The sequence below is a fragment of the Scleropages formosus genome, chromosome 20 (genome assembly GCF_900964775.1).
Source record: "Scleropages formosus chromosome 20, fSclFor1.1, whole genome shotgun sequence".
In the NCBI taxonomy this organism is placed as follows: Eukaryota; Metazoa; Chordata; class Actinopteri; order Osteoglossiformes; family Osteoglossidae; genus Scleropages; species Scleropages formosus.
Window position 1 is genome coordinate 13,366,966 of NC_041825.1, and position 13,528 is coordinate 13,380,493.

The 13,528-nt window shown below is 42.3% G+C and overlaps 1 non-coding gene across 1 annotated transcript; it reads right to left on the reverse strand.

Moving 5' to 3' along the window:
• Window positions 1-12,957: 12,957 nt before the first annotated feature.
• trnal-uag (transfer RNA leucine (anticodon UAG)) lies at window positions 12,958-13,039 on the reverse strand. Its single transcript has one exon. It is a non-coding gene; the product is annotated as a tRNA-Leu (tRNA).
• Window positions 13,040-13,528: the final 489 nt, after the last annotated feature.

Below are 13,528 nucleotides of genomic sequence, written 5' to 3' on the forward strand. Positions count from 1 at the left end.
TCGCTGATGGAACACCATTTGGAATGCAGACATACTGTCGCAAGTATTTAAGAAGTCTTATACCATTTTGAATTATTCCACTGAGCTTATGAATCTGCTTTCTTTTCTGTAAATGCACCATATTCAGAGTCCCTCTCCTGCTGTTTTGTTTGGTTTCATTTTATTTTGATGTGGTCTGATTTGTTCTGTGAAGTGTATAAATGCACAGTGGGAGTGTGCTTTAGGAAGCCCTATCATAAGAAGCAACTAATAGCAGAACAAAAGTCTCGACGAAAAAGAAATGTGTTCAAGTGTTCTTGTTTTATAATAAAAATATTTTGTTTGGATTTTGCTTTTTATTAATTTGTGCCCAAGGACCGCATCCTCCTTTTGTGCTGTACCAATAATATAAAATAAGGTACAAAGCTTTGGCAGTATATTAGAACACAGTTTCCTTTTAAGAAATTGAGAAACATTTAACATTTTAAGACCAATAATGCTACTCTGCAAGAAATGGAACATGTATTATGGAAGCTCCCTGATAGCTTACTTTCTTGCTGCAGAATGCAAAGTTCATCTTGTGACGCCTGTAGAACTAAATCATCTTTTGGTGCATGTGAAAAGATTTTTGCTTTACAACATTTTCACTGAAGGACTTAAATGATTGTTCTTGCCACAAAGATTTCTGACTACATTCGGTGCGCATCTCTGACATTTCCAACGGTGGCTGTCCAGGGGTGGACTGCCTTTCACGGTAGTCAGTCTTGTGCATTCACAGTCTCTCTTGAGCACTTGGGTTAACAATTTAAGAAAGCATTCTGATAGGAAGTAGGGGAATAAAACTATATTGCTGAAGAATGGCTTCTGGTGTTTTTAAACATGTAAGGTTGCCATCATGTCCAGCGTGCATCACCATTTGGAGCAAGACATCATGTTTTCAGCCCTGTGATCCACAGTCTGGAAGAGTACTCCTCCAGTAACAAAACTGACCTCATTAAGAATGGATGATGTTTCACACACACCGAGCGATTCTTCTTCCTTTTAAATGGTGAGAAATAAGACACGCTGTTATACTTTGGCTTTTCAGAGGGGGGGGGGGGGGGGGGGGGGGTGAACAGCAATGTTGCAAATCTGCCGTTGGTACCCTAAAGACACTTTTTTCCCCCAGACTGAAAGGTGCAATAAATATTGTAGTTTGAGGTTGTAGTTCCTACAAATGTGTGAGTTCTTATTATTGTACTTTGGAACCTTTTTACTCCTGTTTTCTGAGAAATGCCTCAAGTGATATTTGAGAACTCGTTCTCTTAAATGGAAAACGTAAAACATGGATTTTCTCAACAGAGAACATTGTAGGTATGTTACTACACATTATAGGCTGTAATAAGACTGTGCCCCCAATTTGGCAATCCTAACAGTTTCAGCTGTGTCCATGGCTACTGTCACTCTTTGTACATTTTTCCTAAATTTAGCTTTATAATGTCATGTATTTATATTTTTTTGATATATAGAAATATTTTTACGTGTTGAACCTTTTGGTCACAATGCCTGTTTAAGTGTTGTTACCAGTCCTAGGTTGATGTTTGTTGATTTCATTTGACCAATAAGCTGGAGGTTTAGCACTGACTATTCAGATGTATTGGCTTCCAAATTTAACTGACCTTTTTGATGTAAGAAGTTGCCCAATATATATTTTCTCGTCATAATGGAGAGGCCAGAATTTAGGTTTCTAATTATAGTTTGTCCAAGGGAGGAGAGCCATTTTTAATAAGAATAATTTCTATGGTTTAAAATGGGTACATCTCAGTTTTGTGTCCCAGGCCAATTTTACCTAGAGCCATTACTTTCATGCTTTTCTTTTCCCACAAATCTGGTTCACTTAGCTCATTAAAAAAATATCCCAGGACTTGCTGGGTAAGTTAACATAGCGTAAATTATAAAATGGATTTTGAGAAATGGACAAACCCATAATTCATCCATGTGTATATTGACTCTTTGGAAAGTAGAAGGAACCAAAAGCACCCTCAGGAACACTTTGAAAAACATTGCAAGTCAGTGTAACTCCAGTTAGAGCAAAGCACACATTCAAACCCACAACCCTAAAGCAATGAGGCCATTGTGATGTTTTTGGTTTAAAATTGATATATATTTTACTGGAGCTTTCCTTACTGATGGGTAATTGCTGTTTATTATTCTTAGTATTTAGTATTCATAGTAGTTTTTAATATAGTCTGAAGTTGTGGTCTATGCAATTAATCAAAAAGTTCTTAGGAATATATTGTGAATTAGCTATGTGTCAATGAAGGCAACCTAAGCTTCATATATAAAAGCTCTTTTCACAGTTTAAAAGTACAAACATAAGGTGAAATAGTAGCTTTGAAAGATGCAATTTAATATACAAATGCATTTGAGTCAAATGTTGGATGGTCACTTGATCTTGGACAGAAGGGATTCCTAGATGGGTGGTGACTGTCAGCTTCACCATATTTCAACGAAGGAAAGCAGCCATTAAAGAAAAGCTGGCATGTGTATTCTGCAGCACAAGAGAAGACACTTCGAATGTGCAAAATAACGCATGCAAGATGTACCTTAAAGTAAAAAAAATGGAGATATTTGGATGCCGTTGCATTTCTACAAACTGCAGTCATTGTTACAGTTTATTTTCAGTCTTATGGCGGATAGCAGATGTACCCTGAATTACCACGGGTCAAAGACCACTCCCGCTTGCCCAAGTTCCGGCTTCACTGCTGAGCCCTGTAGTAGGACGTGGTAAAAGGCTGCGGACAGACGGCTTCAAGCGAGGACTGGGAAAATGCCCTGTTTGTAGCAGCGGTACGAACTGCTCTGTTCTGCATGGAGTCACAAGTAAAGGCCACACTATACCATTATTGTGGATTCTTCCAAACTAGCGTGCAGAGATGGCCATCTCCCACCTTCATTTCCCGCCTACCAACTGCCTTTGTAGAGACTTCTATTTACAGATTATTATAATTATTTCCTTTATGTGCCGTGTCCTTCTCTCAACGCGTCTGCCGGTTTCCTTGGTGACTGCTGTTGACTGCAGATTGAGGGGAGGGAGTGAGGTCAAAAACAAAAGTGCATTTTAATCAGTCACGATCGACACTCGTTCATGTCCTCAGGATTTTTTTACTCTTCCTTTGCAATTAAAATCTGCGGCTGAAGCGCAGCGACCAACATCAAAACTTGCTCGTCTTCGCGAGGAGCACCGACATGTAAGCGCACTGCAAAACTTCCCTATGAATTATGTATAATGTGACAAAGGGAAGTTCAAACAAGTGTTTGCTGGGAAGTCACTGATGCTTGTAGCACGTAAACCGTACGCCGCAGGTTTACCCATCCGTTTTTTCATGCGCGTGAGAAGTACGAAAGCGGGAGGGGAACATTTCTGTTTGCTTGAGTCAGAAAAACTCAGGGGCCCAAAGGTACAGGCTAATCTCCTATTACTACATTCCAGCCTGTGGTAATTAAAAAGTCCCATCCCAGAAGCACAATCCTCCTTGCTTTTTACTTCGTGATTTGTTGCTATTACACCAACTGCTTACAGCTTTTCTTTGCCATTAACAGACAAGGCTACTTCAGTCTATTTTGAGCAATTCCACCCCTGGTGCCTAAAGGCACAAAGATTATCAAAAGATAAGTAGATTTCTTGGAGCCGCTTTTCCATTTCCACTCAGTAATTCGTGTCACAGACTTTTAAAAAGCTTATCAAACATTATTTGACCTTTTTCCGGAAAGCAGGGGTTTCAAGGAGACGTGCTCTTGGCTCGCTCAAATAAAGCAAGGCTTTTTCAGCGCCCGGAGTGTCTGCTGGCGGATGGGAAGAAACCGTCGCTGGCCGCCCCCCGCAGAAAAAATGTGGAGATTTCACATAAACAAGGACGGCGTCGTACACTCTGATGCTGAGGAGATTAACCTTGTTCCATGTTCACCTGGCAGTGACGAGTCGCCAGCAGGAGCTGTGCTTGCTGTGTTATTATAGCTGTGTTTGCTGCTCATATTCGTCACACACATTTATGTCAGATGTTATAAAGTCCCATTCAGAGCTGTTCTGCTTTTTAAAGCGTCTACATTTCACTTGTATTTTGAATTGCCTCCCTTCATATGTCATTCTGCTTTCATTCATTCAACATTCTCCGGTAAAACTTGCTATTTTAAGTTTTTGAGGTCTAGGAGAAAATGCTTAAGATTGAAAGCAATTCCTAGAAGAGATTTTTTGGATGCATTTTTGGTAATTTTTTTTTTTTTTTTTTTTTTTTTGGCTGAAGCCTTGTTTATTAGTGTTGTTGACGGTGCCCTTTCTGCCAGGTCCATCTGGTCACACTGTGCTGATGATGCCAGTGCGGCGGGTGCTGCCGACACGCCCTTCCCCGGCACCGCACCACACCGCACCTCACCGCACCACGCTACACCGGATGCAACCGGTCATGGCACACGGTTGGCCGTGCACCATGGCCGGCCTGCAGCCAAAGGAACATCCAGACCTCCGACAGGATGATCGATGATGGGTTCCTTGCTAGCTAGGAGGTGGGAGCCTTTTAGCTTCCTCTTGGGAAATTAACCTTTGCTGTTTGAGTTTAAAAAAAAAAAACCGAGAAGCATCCTTGGAACGGCTAAAACTCACAAATCAAAAAACCTGCATGCATTAGCATCTGAGCATCATCAGTGTCCTTGTATTCTGAGCTGTCTGATAAACCCAAAAGGGGAATGATCAAAAAATAATTTTAAAATTAAGCAGCAATGCAGAATGCATGGTTGTAACTGAGTTCTAAATTGCAATTTCTCTTTATTTCCACATTCTTTCGAGCATATTGTGATATATTTTAAAAGACATATTTTACTGATGTTTTAGGGGATATTTCCAAATACCAGCTGGTGCTATTGCAGCTTAGTTTCCAAGGGTTTTAGGATTTTAATATGCTTTCTTTGTATAGGGGTTATCTATTTTATAACCTCCTGTACATTTAACAAGGAATAAAAAGTTTCATAGTACACCCAGAAGAAAGCCTTGGTTTTTGTAGATAATTCAGTAATGGCTTTGTGCAATCTTTTCGTAGCCTTATTATATGCCCAGCATAATATCGAACCAAGTCTCTACTCTATGGAGCTGAGCTGCAAATGACACAGTGATCTACTGTCATGCAGCGGTCGTCCCCAGGTGCACCAAAAACGGTCAAGATCTCAGTCCTGCAAGTGATCCATTTTATTTTATGTGCTATCAATGAGAAGTTCTGCTCACACACACAGTCTGAAACCACTTGTCCCTAGAAAGGGTTGCGGCAAACCGGAGCCTAACCTGGCAACAGAGGGTGCAAGGCTAGAGGGGGAGGGGACAGACCCAGGACAGGACACCAGTCCATCACAAGGCACCCCAAGCGGGAGTGAAACCCCAGACCCACCAAAGAGCAGGACCCAGCAAAGCCTGCTGTGCCACCACGCTCCAAGTTCTGCTCTACACTTCTGTAAATACAGCTGGCCAACTTCCAGTTCCTTTGTGCTTTTTGAGTGCTGTACCATGATTTATATTAAAGGCTTTTATGAATAATAAGTCAAGTCAAGAGAGGCTTTATTGTCATTTCAACCATATACAACAGTACACAGTGAAACGAAACAACATTCCTCCTGGACCATGGTACTACATAACACAACATGGTGAGGGACACAGACTACATAAAGTGCATATGTGCAAGGCTTGTGCAAACAGTGCTAAACATTACAACAGTTACTAAAACAAGACAATAATTACTAAGACAGGACAATAGTTCCCGTGTCAGTCCTGGATGTTGAGGAGTCTGATGGCTTGGGGGAAGAAACTGTTGCACAGTCTGGCTGCGAGGGCCCCAATGCTTCAGTACCTTATGCCAGACGGCAGGAGGGTGAAGACTTTACGTGAGGGGTGTGTGAGGTCATCCACAATGCTGGTGGCTTTGCAGATGCAGCGTGTGATGTAAATGTCTGTGATGGAGGGAAGAGAGACCCCGATGATCTTCTCAGCTGTCCTCACTATCCGCTGCAAGGTCTTGCGATCCGAAATGGTGCAATTAAAACGAGGCAGCGATGCAGCTGCACAGGATGCTCTCGATACTCCCTCTGAAGAACGTGGTGAAGATGGGGGTGTGAGATGGGCCTTTCTCAACCTACGCAGAAAGTAGAGATGCAGTGTGGCACAATTCCCTTCAGCGGAGTGCGTTGGCCCTTTCCACACACTGAATCAAGCTTGAGAACAACATTTCTTCCTGTAGATGGGTTTTTTTGTTCTGTTTTGGACTACCTATTGTTTATAAAGCTATGAACTGGTAGATATTTGTGCATAAATTAGGTCATGTACTATGTTTCAGACACTACAGCCTTAAACCAAACTGCATTTAGTTCCAGGCAGTGGGGGGGGATCACCTTTCATTATTAAAGGCACAAAGGGGATTGCACTGGGTCCTCAACTTCTGAACACAACCAGGGATCCATTTGATTTGTTCGTAAATCCAACGTCACTTTTACCACATTTCAGTCAACAAAACTGAATAATACACATCATGTTCATCCACTTTTAACATTTCTCTTAACATTTAACTCTCAAAATTGAAACCTTAGACGAAAGCTGTAATAAAAATGATGCGCAACACTCTTTTGTAGCTACATTAAATTGAAGCTAATCTCAAAGTAAAAAGGCGCTGACTAATGGATGAGCAGAGCGGACCGCCGTAGCTCTTCTCACGTTCATCCGGGACAGTGAGGAACAGCGCGCTCCGCTCTGAGCTCGAGCACGAGCACGACATGATGATCGTGTCCCGACTTTCTCTTCTCACTCACTCTCTTCCACTACCAACCAACGTCTCGACGCACCAGTGCGGCTCATTTTCGCCCCACAACACGCAGAAATTTTAGAGTAAATTAACTGGAAAGTGTTTGTATCTTTGTAAAGTCCTAAGTGCAATGTTCGTAGCCCGAGTGTGTGCGTTTCCGACAGCGGAGATCGCTTGTCGTTCTGGTTGGGGCCACTAAGGGGCGGTATAGGCACTCGGTCACTACTGTTTATTCGGGCAACATTTAACTGACGCTTTTCTCCAGAGAAACTTACAATCATCTCCCCATTTATACGTTCATATCATACGTTTACTAGAGCAATTTAGGATGCGAACGTACGTTGCTCGAGGTCCCTTCGGAGAAAAAGCGTCTGCTAAATGAAGTAACGTAAGAACATCTAAATCACGTAGGGGAGAACGGGGTAAGATGAGCCAGCGGGTAAGTTGACCCACCCCCTGTATCTAGGCAACTAAGCACATTTGCTGTCATGTAACCATAAATTTAGGAAGCTTGGATCATTTCTATCTGGCTGTAATGGATTGAAGCACACGAGAGAAGAGGAAAGTATTTTTTGACACCAGAAATAGTTTTTTTGCCTGTCAAAGTAAATTTTCTGCATGCCATAATGTCTATTATTTTAAAGTAAATTTATCCAGGTCTAGAACAATGTATCATACATACTCATGTCTAAATCCATGTGGATAATTTAGCTGAAGACTGGCCTGAATTGCTACGCTATGATTTTTTTTTTTTTTTTTTTTTTACAAAATGGTGGCTCTGAGGCACAGTGAACCAAATGCTTTGGGGCAAATTGAGCCAACGGTTCAACTTAATTCCCCCCAAACATGATTTATAGATGAAAGAGGTGTGACAACAGTGCAGACACCAAAGCAGGTAGTGGCAGAAAAAGGAAAGAAGAAAGTGGGAGTCATTTCATCTGCTGAAAGAGGAGCGCTCGTGGCCAGTCTGTGCAGTCAGTGCAATTGGGAACGCGGTCCCTCCCATGTGTCACGTTTGACACAAGCAGGCTAGAGACAGGTAGGTAGTGGACCCAATCGCGGGTTGGTTTTAATCTTTCAGCGAGGTTCGTAGGACTGGACATAAACGAAGTAAGGGACAGGCGAAGGTTTTGCAAGGCACGAACATCACAATACAGGCAATCCAAAGGTGAGTAGTTAGGGAGAACGGGCAAGAGTCAGAAACCAGGAACAAGCAAGGCAAAGCCACCGATACTGCAAAACCACAAAGATGTTTGCAAGAATCCACATCATGGTGTGGACTCAGAGCTCCTTATATCCCAGGGGTTCAATTAACCGCAGGTGCTTCGCTCATTCCTGGGGGCGTGACACCATGGTTATCTTCCCAAGGGTTAGATACAAAAACCACTTCATTACAGGAGCACCTCCAGGATCATTTGGTACCTCCACCAGATCTGGCTGGATGGATGAAGACACCTTTGGAGTTTTTTGTATATCTGGTTCAGCACACCAAGTGCTCCTCTGACCAGCCCCTTCTCTAATCCTCGATAACCATGAGGCACACATTTCACTGAGGGCATTCGATATTGCGAAAACAAAAAAGTATTGTCATGCTCACAATTCCACCCCATACTTCAGATCACTTGTAGCCTCTGGACAAGTGTGTCTATGGTCCATTTAAGACCTATTACAATAGAGCTCTTGATGGTTGGATGAGATTAAACCCAGGCAAAACAGCCAGTATACAGCAAATCCCTGGATGTGTGAATGAGGCTTTCATATCAACGATGACACCACGCACTATCTCTTCTGGATTCAAGTCCACAGGGATTTTCCCTTACGACAGAAATATCCAGATGATTCACCCATGGTTTCAACCTCCATCTCTGCTGAGCTGCCTTCACCATGCCCTACCCATCCAAGTGTTTCACCAAGCAAACCAGAGTCGCAACGTAAACACACTGGATATGTGTCCCCTACTAAAATTCTACCCTTACCCAAAAGTTAGCATCTTAGGGCACAAACAAAACGAAAGTGTGTAAAAACAAGGATACTGACTGATACACCTGAAAAACAAACAACTGAAAGGGCTCAACAAGAGAGGAAAAACAAACAGATGGAGAAAAAATAAAGCATCATCAAAGAACAAGGAAAATTCAAGAGGAAACCAAAGAAGAAAAAATTCACAGTGTACAGCAGCTCGGAGGACACTGACGTTCCTATCTCACTTGATGACACTTCTGAGTATGAGAACCCTGAGGATGAGTGAACCTGACATCTCAGATCTGTCAGCTGGTGACTTTGTACTAGTTGATTTTGTGACCAGATGCAGGAGCTACCGTTACATTGGCTTGGTTGAGAGCCTCGAGTGTGATGAAGTGAGTGCAAGATTTTTGAGAAGAATCCGGGATAGTGCTGGCAGTGAGAACCCCCCCCCCCCCCCCTTTGCGTTCAAAGAAAATGATGAGGCATCTTTCCCACCAAGTGATGTGCTGATGAAGCTACCTCAACCTCAAAAGGCTAGAGGAACTGCAAGGAGGGAGCAACAATTCATATGTCCTTGTAACCTTGATAAATGGAATTTTGAATAGTTGTTTTTTGTTGTGCAGTGGTCTTGAAGCTCTAACTGTGGCATGTGTGTTTGTTTGTTAAGCTCTGTTAGTTTGTTTTCATAAGTTCAAAACTGAGACTGCTTGTTAATTAAATTAAGTTCAAATTTAAACTTGAAAAGTCTAATGGTCCATTTACCCCCAGATGGCTCAACTTACCCCTAACCTGGGGCAAGCTGAGCCACATGACCACTTCTTTTTTTTGAGAAGTCATATTTCCATGGCTGTTTGCCATAGATGCATTCTTATAATTTTGGTTGATAGCAGACATCCTGAAATATAAGTAGATGTTTTTATTTTACTTCTTTCTCATTTTTCCTTGCCTAGAGGACAAGATAAGTAAAAATTGGCTCATCTTAGCCTGTTCTCCCCTAACAAACACAGAATCAAGGGTACTACAGCTGGGATTTGAACCTACAACCTTGGGGTGCAAGGGCAGCAGCTCTAACCACTACTAGATACCAGCTTCCCCTTAATACCCATAATAATAACCATATGTTTGTTTTTTGAAATCATTTAATTTTTAGATATGTAGTTTCCCGTGTGTGTTCAATTTGTGCAGCATGAAACACTTACTGTCCTGTTAAATGCAAGTTTGTGTGTGTGTTATTGGTGTTATTTGTGCTGGTAAAATGATGAAAGGAGAGGAACCGTTACTGTTATTACCGTGACAGTAGTGAGTCAGGCCCAGTGCAGGAGACTTGACAACCTTTCTTCCAACCTATTGGTAAGAAAAAGTGAGGTTTATGTAATAGTGCACTTTCTGCCGCATGGTCCCACGTCTCTGTGAGGCTGCACAGGAAACTGTGTTTACGTAAAGCCCTTTGCTCATCTATTACATAAACTGCGCAAAGAAGCAGCAGCCACGCAGCATCTCCATGTGTTCTTGAGCTTTGAAGACGCTGAACACATGACAGGTGTGCCCCAAGCACCTACTGGGGAGCTCACTTTCAGCTGCACCTCTCACACTTATTTTACTAGGATAAAGTGCCTGGTGTGTGGCGGGTCAGGGGTTTGAGCCCTGCTTGGGGTGCCTTGCAACGGACTGGCATCCCGTCCTGGGTGTGTCCCCTCCCCCTTGAGCCTTGCAGCTTGTGTTGCCAGGTTAGGCTCTTTATGTAATAACTAATAGACTTGACTCAAACTTGTTTCCATGGCAGAATCTGTATAATTAGCAGTTATTACTGGTTGCACTGAAGTTTCTTCTAGAAATCATGCAATGCAGCAGAGCACAAGATAACTGACAAAATGAAGGAAACAAGGACTCGGGACACCTTGAGCCATCAGGACAGCTTCACTGAGCTCCATTGGAAGTTTATGGAACTGTACTGAAGGGATGTGATAACTTTCCACAATTTTCCATAATTTCCATTAGGGAAAAGTCCATAATTTGGTAGATTATGGTGATGGAATATAGGCACCACAGCAGTGTTTCTGGATCTGTGTTGAAATCTGGTGACTGGGACAGGCATAGTGTATTGACTACATCATTGTGCTGCTCTTCATTCAAACACATGCCTGGTGGATGCTGACGAAGTGTTCTTGTAAAATTCTGCTACAGAAATTCTTCACCACAAGATGAAGGTGATCAGTCTTCACTTTCTATCTATTGGCAATAACTTTGCCATCTAAGGAAATCCTTGTTATGTAAACCATGACACACCATGAGACACCAGAGCCCTTTTATTTCTTGTAGACTTTTTTTGTTGTGCATTATCCACGTACTCACCCATTTGATGGAAACGAGTTGAAGGATAATTAATCTAATCATGACTTTTTCCACTGTACATTAGACCGCTGCTTGTATTCTTTGCACTGCTTTATCCATAAATATACATTTTATGTGTAATGAGGGCCACAGAGTCCTCAGGTAAAATTCTCAAACTATTTTCGGTTAAATTCTTGCCTTGACATTTTGAGTCGGACGATTAAGAGCTGCTAGCCTGTTTCTCTTTCCACACTTAGCGCAGACATTAAGGAGTTTCTGTTTTTGTGTACAGTTGCCCCTAAATGATGACGTCTTTCTGTTTTATCTCCATGCCAGCATCACCTAAGCCACTGACTCCATCCAAAACATCAGCAAGTTTCATGAGACATGAAGTGTTCATCAATGAAACCTTTCCACACAAGCCCCAACAATCGGCTTTTTCTGAAAGGCATCACAACTTCTCCCGTGGGCCGCATTAGTCCACAAAGCAGCAGCTGGCTTCTCATCAGCATTTTCATACATGACCTTAAGCATGAGGAGTGTTGACTGGGTAACTGTCTCGAGGGCCTCATCCGTGTGGAACCACCTGCTCCCAATTTCATTCGTATCCCTCATTTAATTGATTGTTTCTTTTATTTTATCAGTTACTTGCATTTTTTGAACACAGGGAATATATCTGTAGTAATTTTTGACACTTTCTCAGTTTTGCGGATGTTGACAGTGTAACAAGCTAATGAGTCATGCAAGGAGATTGAAGAAAAAACTGCTCGCATGGCCCTTCAGGAATCAGGATTAACACCATTGTGTTGCTCAGTGGCTGTCAGCTTGATTTCCTAGACAAAAATTTTTCTGTTCACTTTGCTACCCAGATTAAAACTGTTGAAAATGGCACAGGAGATGGAGAATTATGTGAAGCTAGAAACAGTCAGGTATTTATCACATGATACTGGTCTCTCTTCATGTCCAACCCAACACATCCAGCTCTTTCTGTTCGGTCTTGCAGCCCAACCAAGTATGTAAAGCAGTCCACATCTCCTTTTACCAGCTTCCATTATGGTCCACATCTCAGTCCACCCTCACCAAGCAAAAAGTAATTTGGAACCCTGTTATCTTCGGAATGCCATCGGCCTCTAGACCCCAGCGAGATTCTTCCATCAGGAGCTTCTGGACGGTCAGTGATTCCTGATTCCTGAAGGCTTCCTTCCACATCTCATTCATTTTCCACCATTGTCACAGTCACAAGTCCAGACATGTTCAGAAATGCTGTAGTTTATCCTTGTCTGCTGCAGCCTGTCGGACTGGGAAGGGGCAAGTCAGAGTCATGGGACACATGGGAGGACTTCGGGAAGAAACCAGTGCGAGCATGCAAATGTTGAACAGACTGAGCCGGAGCTGAAAAGAGGTCCAAAGCAACAGCCCAGAAGTTGTGAGGCACCAGCGCTACCCTACCCATAATTATTATAGTACAATTCTCAAAATGGTACAGCTATTACATGAAAAATCTAGCACTGGAAATTGCATGTTTTAATATGTGCCATTTCCCATGTTTCCTCCATCTTTATCTATAAAAATCACCACCGTAGCTCTAAGTTCCTATTTCCGACCCAAGGCTTTTTCACTGTGCTGTATTTCCAGTGCAGTTTTCAACAATTGAGCCTGGGGCAAAATGGAAATATGGCGGACTGGCCACAGGGGGGCGCTCACGCAATTTAATCGACTGTGCATAACAGTATATATCCCGTTCACCATCAAAGTGATTAATAGTACTTCTCATGACACTTGTATAAATGTGAGACTTAATGTTTCATCATACGTATACGTAGATACGGAGACCAAAGCATTAAAAGGCAAAAAGAAAATACTTGTTTGGCAGCGGTGGGATTCGAACCCACGCCATCGAAATGACTGGAGCCTAAATCCAGCGCCTTAGACCACTCGGCCACGCTACCATTCGACTACAACCGCATTCTACTAACTATAAATACCACGAAATTGGACCAAATCTATATGCTTAACATTTTCGTTGCGATCGTCAATAAATTCGTTCGGAGTTCAGTTGGATACTATCAATTATTTATGCGTCTGGAAATCTGAACTAGTCTAATGATTATATATATATCATTATACAGAACCAAAATTATGCAACAGATTAAAGAAGAGAATGCCAATGCGTGTGGAGGAATTTTCTTTTTTAAACAAAATCCGATGGTTTCAAATTGTCAAATGTATCTTAAGATTTTCTTCGCGCACGGCTGCCTTTACACATGCTTAAAACAAATGTGCCACAATTGCGGACATTTATTCTTTCACTTCGGCCCGCAGCGCAGGTTCCCTCAAACACCCTCGACTTCCTACACAAGCTGCGGAAAAGGCTCCGCGCGCGCGCTGCCAAATTTCCACCTTTCACTTCGAAACACGGATGTCTCTGACACCCTTTT